This window comes from Rhinolophus sinicus, linkage group LG12, assembly GCF_036562045.2.
Source record: "Rhinolophus sinicus isolate RSC01 linkage group LG12, ASM3656204v1, whole genome shotgun sequence".
In the NCBI taxonomy this organism is placed as follows: Eukaryota; Metazoa; Chordata; class Mammalia; order Chiroptera; family Rhinolophidae; genus Rhinolophus; species Rhinolophus sinicus.
This window is the reverse complement of record NC_133761.1, coordinates 22,762,920-22,778,724: the sequence shown is the minus strand read 5'-3', so window position 1 is coordinate 22,778,724 and position 15,805 is coordinate 22,762,920. Positions and strand designations below refer to the sequence as shown.

General features: G+C 38.9%; 1 protein-coding gene and 1 long non-coding RNA gene across 6 annotated transcripts in view; one reads left to right on the top strand and one right to left on the bottom strand.

The window, feature by feature from the left end:
- Positions 1-12,960, bottom strand: part of SYBU (syntabulin) — a 108,234-nt gene extending 95,274 nt beyond the window's left edge. For all 5 annotated transcript variants that reach the window (XM_019750574.2, XM_074316743.1, XM_019750576.2 and 2 more), the window contains exon 1: positions 12,827-12,960. The gene's annotated coding sequence lies outside the window, so the exon portion shown is untranslated. The remainder of the gene's footprint in view (positions 1-12,826) is intronic.
- Positions 11,964-15,805, top strand: part of LOC109457602 (uncharacterized) — a 179,629-nt gene continuing 175,787 nt past the window's right edge. Inside the window, exons 1-3 of the long non-coding RNA XR_012490887.1 lie at positions 11,964-12,106; positions 12,464-13,134; positions 13,847-13,949. This is a non-coding gene — a long non-coding RNA (uncharacterized LOC109457602). The remainder of the gene's footprint in view (positions 12,107-12,463; positions 13,135-13,846; positions 13,950-15,805) is intronic.

Genomic DNA, 15,805 nt, shown 5'->3' with positions numbered 1-15,805 from the left:
TATAAGGTATCATTCTGGTTATAACATAAATATTTTCTTTGTATTTTTTTTCTAAAGAAAAGAGAGAGGATAGGAGGGAGGGAGGGAGAGAGGGAACGGGGGGGGGGGAAGAGAGAGAGAGAGAGAGAGAGAGAGAGAGAGATTTCTTCACTTTATGTAGGTATCAAAGGCGATCTTAATATAGAATTTCTCCTCCTTGTACTCTAAGTGATAAAAGAATCTACATGTTCTTTTTAAAGAACTGATTGACATAATACCTGTCAAGTTATAAATCTTTTAGATGAAGCTACCTGCTCTTTGCAATTTATAGGATAGTAAGTAGGTATGAAAATCCTGACTTCAAATGTGTAATATTGGTTTTTCTTCCTACAATAATTCTTTTTTGATAGAGTGAACTCAAATTTATGTGCAGAATACCATTCTTTATGATGAAGTCATATTAAGTTCAAGACAAATTTTATTTCAGAGTTCTCAGGTTTTCTCCTTATTATGGGTGTGGCATAGTGTTTTCTGAAAAAGAGAGGAAGGCTATGTGAGTGCATATTTCATAAGCTTCTTATTCATTATTCATACCATTAGAGATAGAAGAAATATATACACATGGAACATTCTCTCAGATGTGTCCTCTGAGAAGTACACTCAGCCTAAACCTCAAAGGGTCTCTTCAGTGGGGGCTGGAGGGAAGCTCAGTGAAGATGGCAGACAGCCTTCCGCAGATAGATTAGAATAGCAATGCTCCAGTGGGTACCAAGTTCCACTGGAATTTAATTCTTGGCCACATGAATTAAGCCAATAGCATTGTATCCTACATAATTTGAGTGACTATAGCATTTGAAAAATTTCAAACTAGTTTTGTTTTGTGTTTCAGAAATATTATTTTCTCAAATATGAAAATACAACAATCTCTAATTCAATTTTGTGAGGGCTCATGCCACTTATTTATTTACTTATATAAATTGGAGTCATGCTTTGTATAAGAATGAATGGCTGATTTAGGCCTATGAGTTAATTAATATGCATTGAAGATGCTGAGGGTAGTTAATGAATATTTAATTATAAAAACGAGGATAGCATGTTTCTCCCCTACTTGAATTAAAAAGGAGTTATTAGTGTAAACCTTTTTGACAAACTGTTTTATGAAGTCAAAATGAACTAATAAATTGGGTGCTAAAATGTACTATGTAATTTAAGAATATGAATGAAAACATTTTTCCTTAATTTCAGATTATATTTTTCCCTGAACCATCTATATAATTTCAGTAATGAATAAAATGTTAAAAAGAAAACACCTCTTCCCACACCTCACTTCTGCATGTCTGAGATAGATCCATAGTTGTTATCTCAGGAAAACATTTACTGACATTAATAAATTAAGTCCCCATGTAGTCAGCTATCATTAAGAGAAAGACTGTAGCAAACGCTGGTAATTTTAAGGTTGCTGAGCATTTAACAAGCTGTAGTTGAGCAACTTAGATTCTGGGGTCTCAATATCAATAGCAGTTTTTTAACTCCAATTTCACAATATAGCATGTTATTTTACACACAAAATATAAACGAGAATTCAACTGAAATAGAAAAAGCATAAGTAATTTCCATATTGACATTTATAGCTTGATGTCCAGAAGCTGTAAAATTATTAATAAATAATGACTCAAATATTTTCTTAATAAATTGAGCTGTGTACATGGCATTCAAGAGGGAATGGGATTTTTCATATAATTAAGAGGGTGTTAGCTTGGCATTTAGGGGATTGTTTTGGCAGCAATCAGTTGTTATCAACATTTAAATTGGCTAAGATCTCGGAGTCTACATTGTGGAAGAATCTCTCTCTCGCTCTCACTCTCTTGCTTTGCCTCCCTTTCTCCCTCCTTTTCTCCCTTAAGGAAGATAAAGAAAAAAAAAAAGAGCTAGAAATACGTATTTGGTTGGATAAGTGTTATACATATGAGATAGGATTTGAGTTGGAAAACTTTTAAAGAACTTGTGTCAATAAATGACAATGGCTGTTCACAAAACTAAAAGAATTTAAGACACTTTAAAAATAATATATGCAAACTCATCCCTGGTAACTCTTCAATTAAAAAATATGAGAGACCTCAAATAATTTAAAATGTTTTCTGTAGTACGCTTGCCATCATTACCAATATAAGAATGCATTTCAGTCATTTCCTTATTTTAACAACATTTAGGCAAATTAATAAACCTTGTATTTTCTGCACGATTCCTTAGTTACTTGGAATTCCTTTAATTATTTTGAAATGAATTACTAAGAAATACACATCATACTCCAAGCAAAGCTTTGATTTAATCCACTTAAAAAAAACAAGAGATGATTCCACATAATATATGAGACATGATAGTTTTTCCATACCCATTGCCTGAAGGTTAACCTGGAGTGTTTTAATGTTAAAATTAATAAGCTGAAGGAAGAGGAGAACTAACTTAGATTAAGCACCAGTTGTGTGTCAGACCCCAAGCTAAACATTTTAACATGCATTATCCCATTAACCCTTCAATACCCTCTAAGTAAAGTAATAAATGTAGCCATTTGTTTTCTAGGAGGAAAATGGCTTGGGTGTTTCCCAAACTGTAGGCTGAGATGAGCCTCAGGGACTGGAGAAAGGTAGTAAGTGTTGCTAAATAATTCAATCATTTCTTTTTGTATTTAGTTATAGATATATTGAAATACGGAAAAGTAAAATTAAACACCCTTTTAAATTTTACTTCTCCAACCTGACTCCAAATACATCAGCATTTAGATAAAGCATGTTCCTTTATATTCTTAAAGCTAAATACATTTGCACCCCTATGAATTTTATTTTATTCATTATGCCATGTGACTCAAGGGTGTTAGATCAACATTGATACCTCCCTATGTGCCTCAAAAGTAGATAAATCACTTTAGTATACAATATTGCTGCCTGGGGTGGAGACAGCAGTTGCAAAACATTCTTAAAAATTATGCAGGAAGATAATTCTTTCTGAGGCAGTGGTTCTCAACCTTGACTAAATCTTAAAATTACCTAGAAAACTGAAAAACATTGATTCCAATGTGCAGCTAAGGTTGGAAAACATGGTTCTTAGGTTCCATCCACAACAAGGGCACTATTCTTTTGGCACCCACATAATCTCAAATAAGATGAGCTTTGGGGTGCCAGGTGGGTGTGAGGAATTGGGGACAGCACAGGAATGACAGCTCTCTATGTAATTAGCACAGAGATAACTCGTATAGTCACAATAATCACCATCACTTTGGGATAGATTTCTGCACTTCTGCAGAAACTTACTGGAGAGAAAGCTGCCTTAGGGCAGCAGCAACAACCGTTTCCCCCCTTGCTGAGGTGGGAGTTTAATTGGCATCCACTTAATCCCAACAGGGATTGGAGCCTATAGGAAAACAGCTATATTTAAATCCTGTTTACCTGCAAGAGGCTTCATCAAGTTGTACACTAGACTCAAACTCATGGTAGCTATTTTTGAAAATCTACATACTAGAGAGGTCAGCAATAAAGAATACAGCACTTTTACTTAACAACAGACAAAACACTTTAATCCTAATTTGTGACAGCTCTCAAACAGGAGAGCACGTATATATAAATGCTTATAGGCTACGGAAGCATTCATTTTATACAACTGCAAAACAACTAACATCACACTTAAATTAATTTAATTAAAATGCTTCTTGATCAAAATAATTTTTTTTTGTTACATTCTAAAGCAAAGCCTGCAGTCTGGAATAAACTGTGGATAGAAACTCATTAAAACTCAATCCCTCACTCAACTGCTAGCTAGCTGGCAGGTACAGGAATGGCTACATGCCACTGTAGTTAGTTAGCAGTTCTCCGCTTGTCACCCAGATCAGAGATGCTCATAGTGAAGAACCCAGGAAATAGTTTTGTATGACTTGATAAAAGGAAAGTTACATTTTACCAAAATGAAAAATTAGGATTACTTTTTATAGTACGTGATTCGTATTTTTTTTTTTGCAGGAATCATAAATCAGGCAGAGCAAATTTTTTGCTCTTGAAATGTTCACTTGGAAACTTTAATTTTCTTCAGATCCCTTCCAGCTGCCCAAATTAGGCTCTCTGGAAAAATCAGCAACATTTTACAAAATGTGGTTTAGATAACCACATCTTCCTTAATACTTTTATGACAAATCTTTGACAAAAATATAACCCCAGCAGCAAAACAAATATTCCTCCCTCATCTCCACAAGCAAACTTACCTACTGGGAAGAAGAAATAATCAAAAATCATTGGCTCAGGGACAATATAAAGAGCTATATGAGGCTTCAGTTCTGGAGCCAAGCGTTCATTTAAATGAACCCAAGAGTCAGATAGCTGTGGCTATCCTCTAAAGCAGGGGTGTCCAAACTTTTTTCAACGTTTTTTACCAAGGGCTATATGCGGTAAAATACAGAAACAGCCGGCTCACTCACTCGAGGTGAAGTGCGTATTGCCTCAACTGGTTTATTTAAGTAAACTAAATATATTCTTGGAATTTGCTGCAGGCCAATTAACAATGGATTGCAGGCCGCAGTTGGCCCGCAGGCCGCAGTTTTGACACCCCTGCTCTAAAGGGAAACCGGAAGATTCTGCACTGGTGTGTAGTGCTTCCAGCCACCTCTCTTTGTTCTAAGTAGGATGCTAATGCTAAAACTGTAGTTTGTATTCCTGCTTGCTCAGGGAACACTGATGTGGTCTGACAAAGCTCCCAGCTTAAATATCCCGGTGGGGGAAAAAATAAGTCCCAGAAATGGAACCTCCCTTGTGTACTAGTAAAACAAGCCACAGGATGAATGTATAAATCTGAACAGATGGAAATTTGTGGTCACATTAGTGTTACCTCATCTCCTTTGAAAGATATATTAGAGACATTGAGAAAAGAAATTTTCCACTTCTTGTGAAAGTCCATTAAGGAAGTCATGTGTGTCTTTGAATTTTTTTCATCTCTTTTTTTCCTCCCTGGTGTGCAAAATTTTTATTGGCAGATAAAAGCAAGCATTGTAAAAATAGGAAGAAATTCCTTAAGGCAGTGAAATACTCGTAGATCAAGGCATAGCATAATGAAATGAAAAAACGCTATGAAAAAGTTAAGGCCATGAGAGAAAAAGAAAAAAAACTAAGAGTGTAATTTATCCATGTGTTAACAAGATATGCTTTAAAATAAAGAAAAGTTTAACTTCAAACCATTTTTTAATGCTGTTTTTCGTTGTACTGGAGGAATATAAAGCAAGTCAAAGAGAAAAAGTATTATTATGGGCCTAAGAAAATCCAAAATGAAGTGTGTTGAGAAATCAAATAGAAACTGACAACTGTTGAATATTATTGCTGTTGATATACCATAATGAGTAAAGGAAGTGTAGGAGCAAAATGATGAAAATTCCCAAACAGTAGTTCAAAAAATTAAAAACAAATATTTGCCAATTCAGCCTCCATGTTGCACATTATTCAAACATACAAACTTGAAATGTATGCAAATTTTCTTGCTATGCTGATTATAAAGTTGAACAATACATTCATTTCTAAGTCAATATTTGTATTCTTGTAAGTCATTAACTGAAAGAAATTATCAATCCTTCCCCTCCCCCATCGGACCCTGTAGTGGGGCCACAGAGGAAGAGCCAGTTTCAGCACCATGGACAAAGCACTTACTCTTGGGGACTACAAGAAATGTCCTTCTTAGATTAAAATGTAAGAAATAACTTTATAGTATCCATCTGCCATTTTAATATGTTTTAAGGACCAAGTGAATACTAAAAAATGTTCAGGTGGATAATAAAAAGTTTACACTTTCAAACCCCTTCTATCATATGGAAAAGCATAATGGCCCTTTTAAAAGACATGCTTCACTGTGATAAATGCATTCAAGTGTCATTAGGTTTAATGGCTCCTACTCAGACTCTTACACCATACCTTTTAAAGTTAATTTAATGTGTATTAATGGTATGAAATTGACGAAATTATGAATTGAGCTTCCCTGGGCACAAGTTAAACCAAGGAAGAAGGGAGAGGACAGGTTAATATTACCTTCCACCCCATTCTTCATTTGTACTACAAAATATGTCAGCCCTGCTCCTGGGAAAGAAATGCTCATGGTTAGTAAGTTGAACTTAAATTGATTTTTATGGTTTTAAACTCAGGTAACTGTCTTTGGTTGGGTCACCAAAGGTTAGAAGTTTTCTTCAGGGAATAAGAAAATGTGTGCACTTCTGAGATGAAATTGATATTTTTATTCCAGAGTTTCAGAGACATCAATAACTTGTCACTTCCTTACCTTTCATTCATCTTATAGATTCAACTTAGAGGGTCTTTCAGGATATTCTTAGTTTGTAATCCCTCCCTCACATCATCACCATGTGTTACACAAAACAGGGTGCTTAATTAATTTAAAATGAGCTAAATTTTATAATAAGTACTGTAACCATTAGTGTGAAAAATTGAAAAATCCAAAGTTCTGGTCCCAGGAACACTTGGAGAAAGAAAAGTATAAACTCTCTATTTGTTACCATTCATTTAATGTTGATGTAGGACTAAGAGAAAACAACTTTGTAGCTATTCTTTTGCTTCTCTATCAAGCAAAATGTTCTCCAAACTAAAAAGGTTAGCTAAGCCAGGGACAAATATGAACTTCTTTTAAGGCATTTAGTTCACTTGACAGACAAATTATGTCCAGGCTTTAAAATCTCACCTTTATAAATAGGATTATGATAACACTGTTAATGTCTCTGAAGAACCCTGGAGATAAGGAGAGATGCCAAGAGATCAGAAATCTAGTAACGAAGCATATATTCTGAGTTTCAAAAATCAGAGAGCAGAGTTTCTAAAACACTGGTAAGACTGAAATGAAATATTAGGCAATATTCTGGCAAAAATTGAATAAAAAGATGATTTCTGAGCACTTAGAAAAGCAAAAAGTGATACTTAGAGATCAGCCTGAGCTCTGAAGAATAACTTGGGAAAACCTAGGTTTTTTTGTTTTGTTTTGTTTTGTTAGTTTATTCAGATAGGTTGAACACTAGTAAATGTGAGAAACAGTTAGGACAAAGAAGTCACAATTCTAGAAGCTTACTTTCAGTCCAGGTGATTAACACACATGAGTTAAGTGGCCCAGGGCACTATCAAATGGAACAATAAAGGGCACTGTGAATGGAAGGGTTTGTGCTCAGCTACCACTACTCAACTCTAACGTTATAATTTATTTTCCCAGGCCAGTTGGAAATCTGGGATTTTTATGAGAATCTTCTTGATTAAAATGTTTTTTAACTGCAATGTTTTATTAATGAATGTTCCCCTGGTTTTTAAAAGAAAACAAATTAGGTCTGTAGACTGAGTCTGGCCTATAGGCTGCCAGCATGGGACACGTGGAGAAGCACATGGATCTTGGTGAGGCATCTGCCAAAGTTTCACATGTCATTATTGAGATTTTCTGGGTTGGGTAGCAATAGAGATGTTACAATTGGGTAAGTTCAAATTTGATCTCAATATAAGGATAACTGGATCTTTCCAATGATGAAATGGACTGCTCTTACACTAGAAATATTCACCTTAACCCCAATTTGGCAATTCACAAGATCAAATGGAAAAAAATCCTGGGCGGAATTTTGCATTTAATGTTAATATTTTTTCCTAAGTGTGAATATACTTATATGTATATATATACATGTCTTCTTTTATTCACTCATTTTTTTGAAAATATTTATTAAAAACCTACGATTGCCAAGCACAAAGTGCTAAAAATACAATAGGAACAAAAATCTCTGCTCTTATGGAGTTTAAATTCTCTATTTGCCTCAGTTTGGACATTAAATTATATGGGTACTCCCATCTGATGTGTCTCTTTGTGTATGGACTTCATTCTGGAATTTTTCTATGCATTCAGCACTGGACATGAAATTACATTGGGTGAAAAGCACACGACAGTGTGACCATTGGGTGTTGTTATCCATTCACTTAAGTTTTCTTTCTAAAATATTTATTATACACCTGCCATTCTGCTGGGGCAAAAAGCTAAACCAGATGGGATTTAGGGTCAAGAGGTATGACCTGGGATCTATGGGCACACTCTACATGCACCAACATACTGAATACTTTGGCGACTCAGCAAATGTCCTACATTTTCTTTGATTAGCCTTTCATAAACTTAAATAAATTAGCAAGGATGATGAAATCATCTGTCATTTGACAGTGGATGTTCCAACATCAGTATTACTTTCACTAAAGAAAAACACCTTGTCTTTGTTTTTAGATCCCTTCATGGTATGGCAGACTGTAATTCAAACTGAGGTAACAAACATAGTAAAACCTAGCAATAGACGATGAATGAGTCTATTCTAATCCAATTTCTTGCTTTTCTATCTGCATTGGTGATGGGATAAAAAAAATATTTTAAAAAATTACCATGTATTCAAAATAATCCCATCTGATTTTGTAAATCATTTAGGTTTTTAAACACAAAGGGTCAGAAATAACTGGAGGATTTAAGTTGTGATGGAGTTTATTTCTCCTATATCGATTCAGTCTTAGTTAAAGAATTAACATCCTTTCCTCTCAAATCTGGATTTTGCTGGTAGGTAAAGTCTAAGATATTTTTCAATTGTCCAAGAGGCATGCCAATGTTTCTTGAGAACCAAAGTTAAAAACGAAGCAACAGATCATGTTAATGCTTGAAAACAGATTAAATAGGAAAGAATCATGGCCCTGAAGAATGCCTTTGCAAACCACATGTTGTAAAAGGAAAACTTTTTTTCCCCTTTCTGATGAGTAAACATTTTCACTGAAGTCTGATGGTCATAAAAGTTCATTTTGGAATCAGCAGAAGCACAAGAATTCAAGTTCCTTGAAAGTATTTTAAGGAATGCTGTTATGGTCCTTCCATACTCATCTATCTATCTTTTCTCATACAGCTTTTTAAAAAAATTTCCTTTGAGAATGCAAGGCTTTTCTCATGAACGCATTTTTTTCAAAGGGATTTCTACACCAAACCAAACACCATACACAGTAGTCCTCCTTATCCGTGGTTTTGCTTTCCATGCTTTCAGTTATCCACGGTCAACCACGGTAGGAAAATACTAAATTTCCCTAACCATTGACATCATTTGCTCCTGACGTCCAACCATTGACATTATCATGGCTTGATCCAGAATCAGCTGAAGGAGAAGATCTACCTTCTTTCTGCCAGAAGGTCAGTAGTAGCCTAATACTACGTCACAATGCCTTCGTCACTCACCTCACTTCGTCTCATCACACAGGTATTTCATCATTTCACGTCATCATAAGAAAGGGGAATACAGTAAAATAAGGTATTTTGAAAGAGGGAGACAATATTCACATAACTTTTATTACAGTATATTGCTATAATTGCTCTATTTTATTAGTAGTTATTGTTCTTAATCTCTTACTGTGCCTAATTTATAAATTCAATTTTATCACAGGTATATACATATAGGAAAAAAACATCGTATATATATAGTTGGGTACTACCCCAAACTTCAGGCATCCACTGGGGATCTTGGATTATACCCCCATGGATAATAGGGGACTGTTGTAGTTTAAGCAAACTTGAGTTAACATACTGAGAAGAGAGACTGAAAAAGCCCACATACAGACAACCTGGTGATTAAACCTGGGAGACAACTTGAATAATCATTGCCATAAATTATAGAAATTAAAACCAAATACAGCTTCCAGCTTCTACAGAGCTAAGTTTACTGGCTGAAATGCTCTACTCTGATAAGGACTCAAGTAATTTTAGGAATATTTTATAACTTAAAAAGCTTAATGAAAATTATTTTTTTCTAGAAGGAATAATAGGTCATTTCTCAAATGGCTACTAGGATGAGGGGGAACCTAGTTCTCTCTCCTGTGACACCACTGATCAGGAGCTGCTCTGTGGGGCTGAACTTCCTCCCTCCACGGGGTCTGGGGCACCTCCCAAAGCCTTGCCATTGGACATCATTCCTGATGTGCTGGCTGTACTACTGGTACCTCATGGGATGCTTCTTGGTGGTTTATAGATGTGTCTTTTAAAGTTGTATATTTATTCTTACATATTTGAAGAAATGTAACTGGCATACGAAACCTGGTATGTCATGGATATTATTCCTTATATGAAGGCTAAATAGAAAATAGTGTGTCAATTTAAATAATAATATTAAGTAAAAGTAGCATAATTTGTTATTTGGATGGTAAAAATTGTGATGCGTATTAAAGTAACTGAAGTTCTGGAAATAGTGTCTTCTCCATTGGAGAAGGATGTTTATTTAGTCAGAAGTGTGCATACAAGAACCTTCCTTTTCTTTGCCAGGACCTGTATGGACCTCAGTCAACAGGACCACCGGAACTTTAGTTTTCTACCTCAAGGAATACATTTAGGTGTTTGGGGTTTCTGCCATGGCTGGCCAATCCCAAAGAGGAAACACCCTGGAGTTGGTGAGGGTAGCTCTAAAAATCCACAACAGACTTTTGAGATACTTAATAACTTAAGTTACACTCCTGATTTCTATCAAAGAGAGAAGTCTTTATGAATATCAGTTTCTTTCTACGGGAAGCCTGTCTCCTCTCGTCACTTCTGGCCAGTGATATCTACCCTTTTAATCACCTGAAGCACAGAAAACACCCTGCTAAGTAAAGGAGGAATGACTTTAGTATTTTCTTGCAGATTAAAAAAAAGAAAAAAAACCCCACAATAACTAGTGAAAGGAGATATTTCCTCTCTGTTTTCCAAAATTGTAATAACCTTCAATTAATATCTATTGCTAAAATGCTATTTAGTATCTCCAGGATATACTGATACCCTAGCACAAGAAGTACTATCTTAGATGTGCACACGGTCTTTTAAAATATCAAATAAGCATGCAGGAAGGTATTGGTTTTGTACCACACACTTAAAATAGTATAAATAGCAAAACAAGGTATTTTGTATACATTCAGATTAAGCAAAATAGTCAATGTTGGAGTTTGACGTATTAGTAAAGCAACTTTTTTAAAAAAGCTTCTTCTTTTAAAATAATGATAGATTCATAAAAAGTTGCAAAGGTAGTTCAGAGAAGCCCCATATAACTTCCCCCAGTTTCCCGCAATGATTATATCTATGTAACTATAGTATAATATCAAAACTAGGAAACTGACATTAGTGTAATGTGTCTACAGCTCTGTGACATTTTATCACATACGTAGATTTGTATAACCATCATCACAATTGAGCAATCAAGATACACAGCATTCCATCATCACCAAGATCTCCCTTATGTTACACATCCCTTCACCCCATGTCTAAGCCCTGCCAATCACTAGTGTGAAAAATTACTCCTTTATGCTTATCTTTTACATATTTTAACTAAAATACGAGAAAACCACAGGACTAGGTGTTAGGAAATGGCTGATGCTAAGTCTACTAAGGGCTAATTCATGCCTCTGGACAACTCACTCTCTGCCAGTCTCAGGAACTCATTCATAAAAATAAAGGTTTAAACTCAGTTTTTAGTGTATAAGAACTTATGATGACTTAGTCTCAATTATAATACCACTTTAAAAACTATTAAATGCAAACCAACTTATAAAATGATTTAAATATGTGAAGATCACCCAGGATTGAATCCTATTTTCAATGTATTCTGTGTTCAAAGTGTCATTTTCAAATAACTTAAGTAACCAAAAGCTAAAATTATAATAATATATTCGTGCCCTAAAATCTGAAGCGAGTGAATATCACATCTTACTTGCACCCATCTCTCAAGGGGACAGGTGCTACCATTCTCCCAAATGTACAGGTGGAGAAAACTAGGCACGGCGATTACCTAACTTCCTTTGCCCCCAAGGGCACCCTTTGGGAAAGAAGCAGCCAACATCCCTAAAATGTGTCTGACCAAGTATCTGAGCTTGCAATGGTGCAGCAGAAACTTTTTAAGTTTAAGATTCTGAACTGTGGGGTACACATTTGGCCCTTTTCTGAGAAGGAAGATGCAGACATTGGGGCTGTTCCTTAGTGAGGACCAGAGGACCTGCAAGGAACCGAGTAGCGAAGTTTCCGCTTTCCTTGCTGTCACTACTCTGCTTGAGGACACCGGAGAACAAAATAAAAACAGGAAAGCAGTTTCCCCTAAGTGACTTCTTCCACTTAAAGCTTTAAGAATCTCTTCCCACGCACCAAATTTAAGCTTACAGATTTAAGCTTCAAATTTAAGCTTCATTTCTACAATTAACTCTTATTTTCAATTCAAACCTGTTGAGGCCACCCAGCATCGAGATTACTGAGCTCATCAAATGAGTCCTTCAACACCACATTGATGAAAAATGGGTCCTCCCTCCTCAGCTCAAATAATCGTATGAAAATCCCGAAGGAAGCAAAATATTGAAAAGGGTCCTCTGCGGACTTTGGACCAGCCATGCCTTTGGGGAGATCTACCAAGGTTTTCTCTTTGGAGACCATCAATTTTTTACTGACCATTCTTTATCAAAAGGCACCATTTTGAAGCCCCACTCCCGAAGACAAGCAGTAAAGGGAGATCCAAAACCCAGGGCCCAGTCAACCGTACCCGTTGCCACAGGGAATCCAGCCCAACCATCTCAATAGCCAATCAACTAGGGACACGGTCCCCTAGGCTTCCTTGGTTGAAGGTCCTCATTTTCCAGGACCTCCTGCAACGTGACCCTGGAGCACACTGGATTACCCCTCTCCCGCACGGGAAGGGGCAGTCCCGGGGCCCGCAGGGTCCGTTTCCACCCTCATTGAACTGCAGTGAATCAGTCACCCTGCGGTGCCCGCGGGCAGTGACAGCAGCGCCTTCCCAGAAGGCTTACCCTGGTCTTCTCAGAGGGCTTACCCTTTCTCTCCCAGAAGGTCTCCATCGTACGGTCCAGGAGGAGGCACCTCCGCGTGCCCGGGGGACCGCGGCCCGGCTGGGCCAGGTGCGAGTGCGGACGCGACCCGACTCCACAGCTGGTGCGCGTTCAGGCTCGCGGAGCGGGGCCCGGCCCGCTCCGCTCGCGCCAACCCTGGCCGGACACGTGGTGCCTTCGCCGCCCGCGCGCTTGGGTCCGGGAGGCCCCTCGGCCTCTGCAGCCACCCAGCCGCGGCTCGGGCTGCAAACCAAGTGGGGAGAAAGGCGGGGGACCAAAGATGCCCGCGCGGGTAGGTGACGCGCAGAGACGCGGGCGCGGTAAGGGCTGCACGGGGTGGTCACCCGGGTCCTGCCCAGGAAAGACCTCCCTTCTGCGGACCTGGAGGATCGGTCTCTGTCCGCAGGGCCCCCACCGCCTGAGCCGCAGGCTCTGCTTCCCGAAGCCACTCGGGGCGGGGCGGGGCGGCGCACTGCAGAAGCCCCGGTTCCCGCCGTAGAGGAAACACCCAAAGGCGGGAGCGTCTGCGTCGCACGACCCACTTCTCGCGCATCCAGGATCCCGGGGCCGCTGCAGGCCTGAGGCCAGAGTCTGCCTGGCGGTGTTCATTCACTCCAGGTAATGACTACACTGTCCCCGCTCTGGAGATGTAAACTACTGAAAACCACAGCGTGGACCTCAGGTGCCCTTTAGGCCAGTTGCTGCGTTGGAAAATTCCTTTCGCTCCCACAGCCTGTCTTTGGGCAGCTAAGGCAACACCGGCCCCAAACTGGAAAGAACACAGCTATAGCCACACGTTTTTCCAACTTCATCCGTGGCTTTGGGTGCCTGGTCTAAATAAGGAGTCTCTATCCAAATTTCCTGATTCTGGTAATAAACATGGCCATTCACTTTCTATAATAGCCCTCAGGAGATAATAGGGATTGGGGTTTTAAAACTAAATGAAATACTCCTGACATCTTTAACAGCAAGTGCAATATAAATATAATTTGTATTAACTTTAGGTAAGGCTGAAGGAAACCTCAGGACTGGGAGGAAAACGGTTCTAACTTGTGAGTCCAAATACAAAACGAATTCATCAGCCCCACTACTGGCTTTTCTGGCAAGGTAGGTTTTTAAGAGATTGAGGGGAAAGTCCTTTCTTCCCTCAGAATTGCCAAAGCCCTTAGGTAGTCCCATTCAGAACATTCAGCTTAACTAAAGAGCTTCAGGATAAAACTGGTTGCATCCTGGCCTACCATAGCTAAGGGTCAAAGAGCTGCCATCACAGTCAGGCTAAAGGCTCTTCCAGGTGAGTTTCTTGTTATGTTATTTGCTTACTCTTTAATTAGTCTTCATTTTTACCCCTAAAGAGAACTTTCTGTACAGAGACTGCTTCTAGAGAATAGCATCCCTGTCCTGACACAGATGGTGACTCCCTTCTCCTTCGTTGGCTCCCCTTCTGACCTAGTCACCAGAGTTTAGCACACACAGTCAGCTTAAAGAAGCAGGCTTTATGTGTGGGGGAAGTCTGCGGTGCAAAGTTTATACAATTGAAAAGTACGGGTCTCACATTACCTAACTGGGCACATGTGAAATGCATGAAACATTGTATTCTGTTTCCCAGTTTATTTTCCTCTGGTCTTTCCTTCTACTTCACTCTCACCATAAGGCTCAGCCTCTAAGATTCCTTCTCTCTGGTGTTTTCTAAGTCTTGGAAACCCCTTCTTTCATTAAAAATGCAGATTCATAATATAATGGAACCTCATCACAACCAAAATTCATTTGCCAAATCTTGACATTTACTAGCTCTTAGTACATAATTTACCCTGCTGCGCTCCCCCTCCATTCAAGAGCCAACCAGTGAGTTTTAGCTTCCCTTGACCTTCAACAGAGATAAATCAATCCCTTTGGCTTTTGAAACTGTTGTCCGTACCAGCATTTCCTTCACCAGCTTGGCTCACGGTCTCTAGGGGCTGTGTCATAGCAATTTGGTTTTCTCTCTTCTCTCCATAATCCAGGCTTTCAGTCCCTCTGCATGACGTATTCCTGGATTATTTCCTTTGAATCCCTCCTAGTTTTTAATAAGATTGTCGTGAAGCTGAAAAAGAAAGTGCATGAAAAGTGCCATGGAAATGTAAGTCTATTGGGTTAATGATTATCAGTCTCCTGCCTTTGTAAGTTTTCGGCTTCCTTTAAAACAGAGATTCCCACTTTTTTGGAAGGAAATGTCATTAGATTTTTATCAGGAAGACTTCAGAGGACAGGGAGTGTGTGCGTGTGTGTGTGTGTGTGTGTGTGTGGGATGGGGTGGGATGGGGTTGGTAGAGGGATGGTAACCTGGGGAAGAGGGAAAGGTGATATGGTACTAATGTGGAGTTCCTGAGTGGGAAGTGTCAAGTGGACCAGAAGATGGGAAGAGGAGAGGGAAAATTCCTGTTAGGAATGGTTTTCATCCAAATGGGCACAGTACTGGCTGCTGTGAACAAAAGGAGTTGCTTGTCCACAGGAGCTTAGTTTCTTGTTACTCATTGTTAATATACATTGTGGGGACAGAGTCCCAGAGAGCAGTTTCCAGGCTCTCGGCCTCACGTGGAAAGGTGCTGGCTCAGTTATTAGATGGCCATCAGCTGTAATCAGATGGCCATCCGCTGTGGCTGGGTGGCCATCAGCGGTTAGCCAGTAGCCACTAATATAGCTATGCTAGGGGGTTGGTTGGTTGGTGGAGAAGTGGACTGCAGATTGTGGATCATGTGGATCCTACTTCCTGTGTCTTGCCCGGCCGCCAGTGAGACTGGGGTGCAGGAAGACCCCTTGTTGGGGTACTGGTGAATGTTTGCTTTTGTGTCTCGACCAGCTGCCATCAAGAGTATAGTGGTGTGACTCCCTTATCCAAGGCTTCGTTGCTGTTCCTTTTTGGCCTCACCATGTCCTGCGTTCTTGTGTGGGGAACGGGAGCTGAGACCCTACATGACAGACGTCCT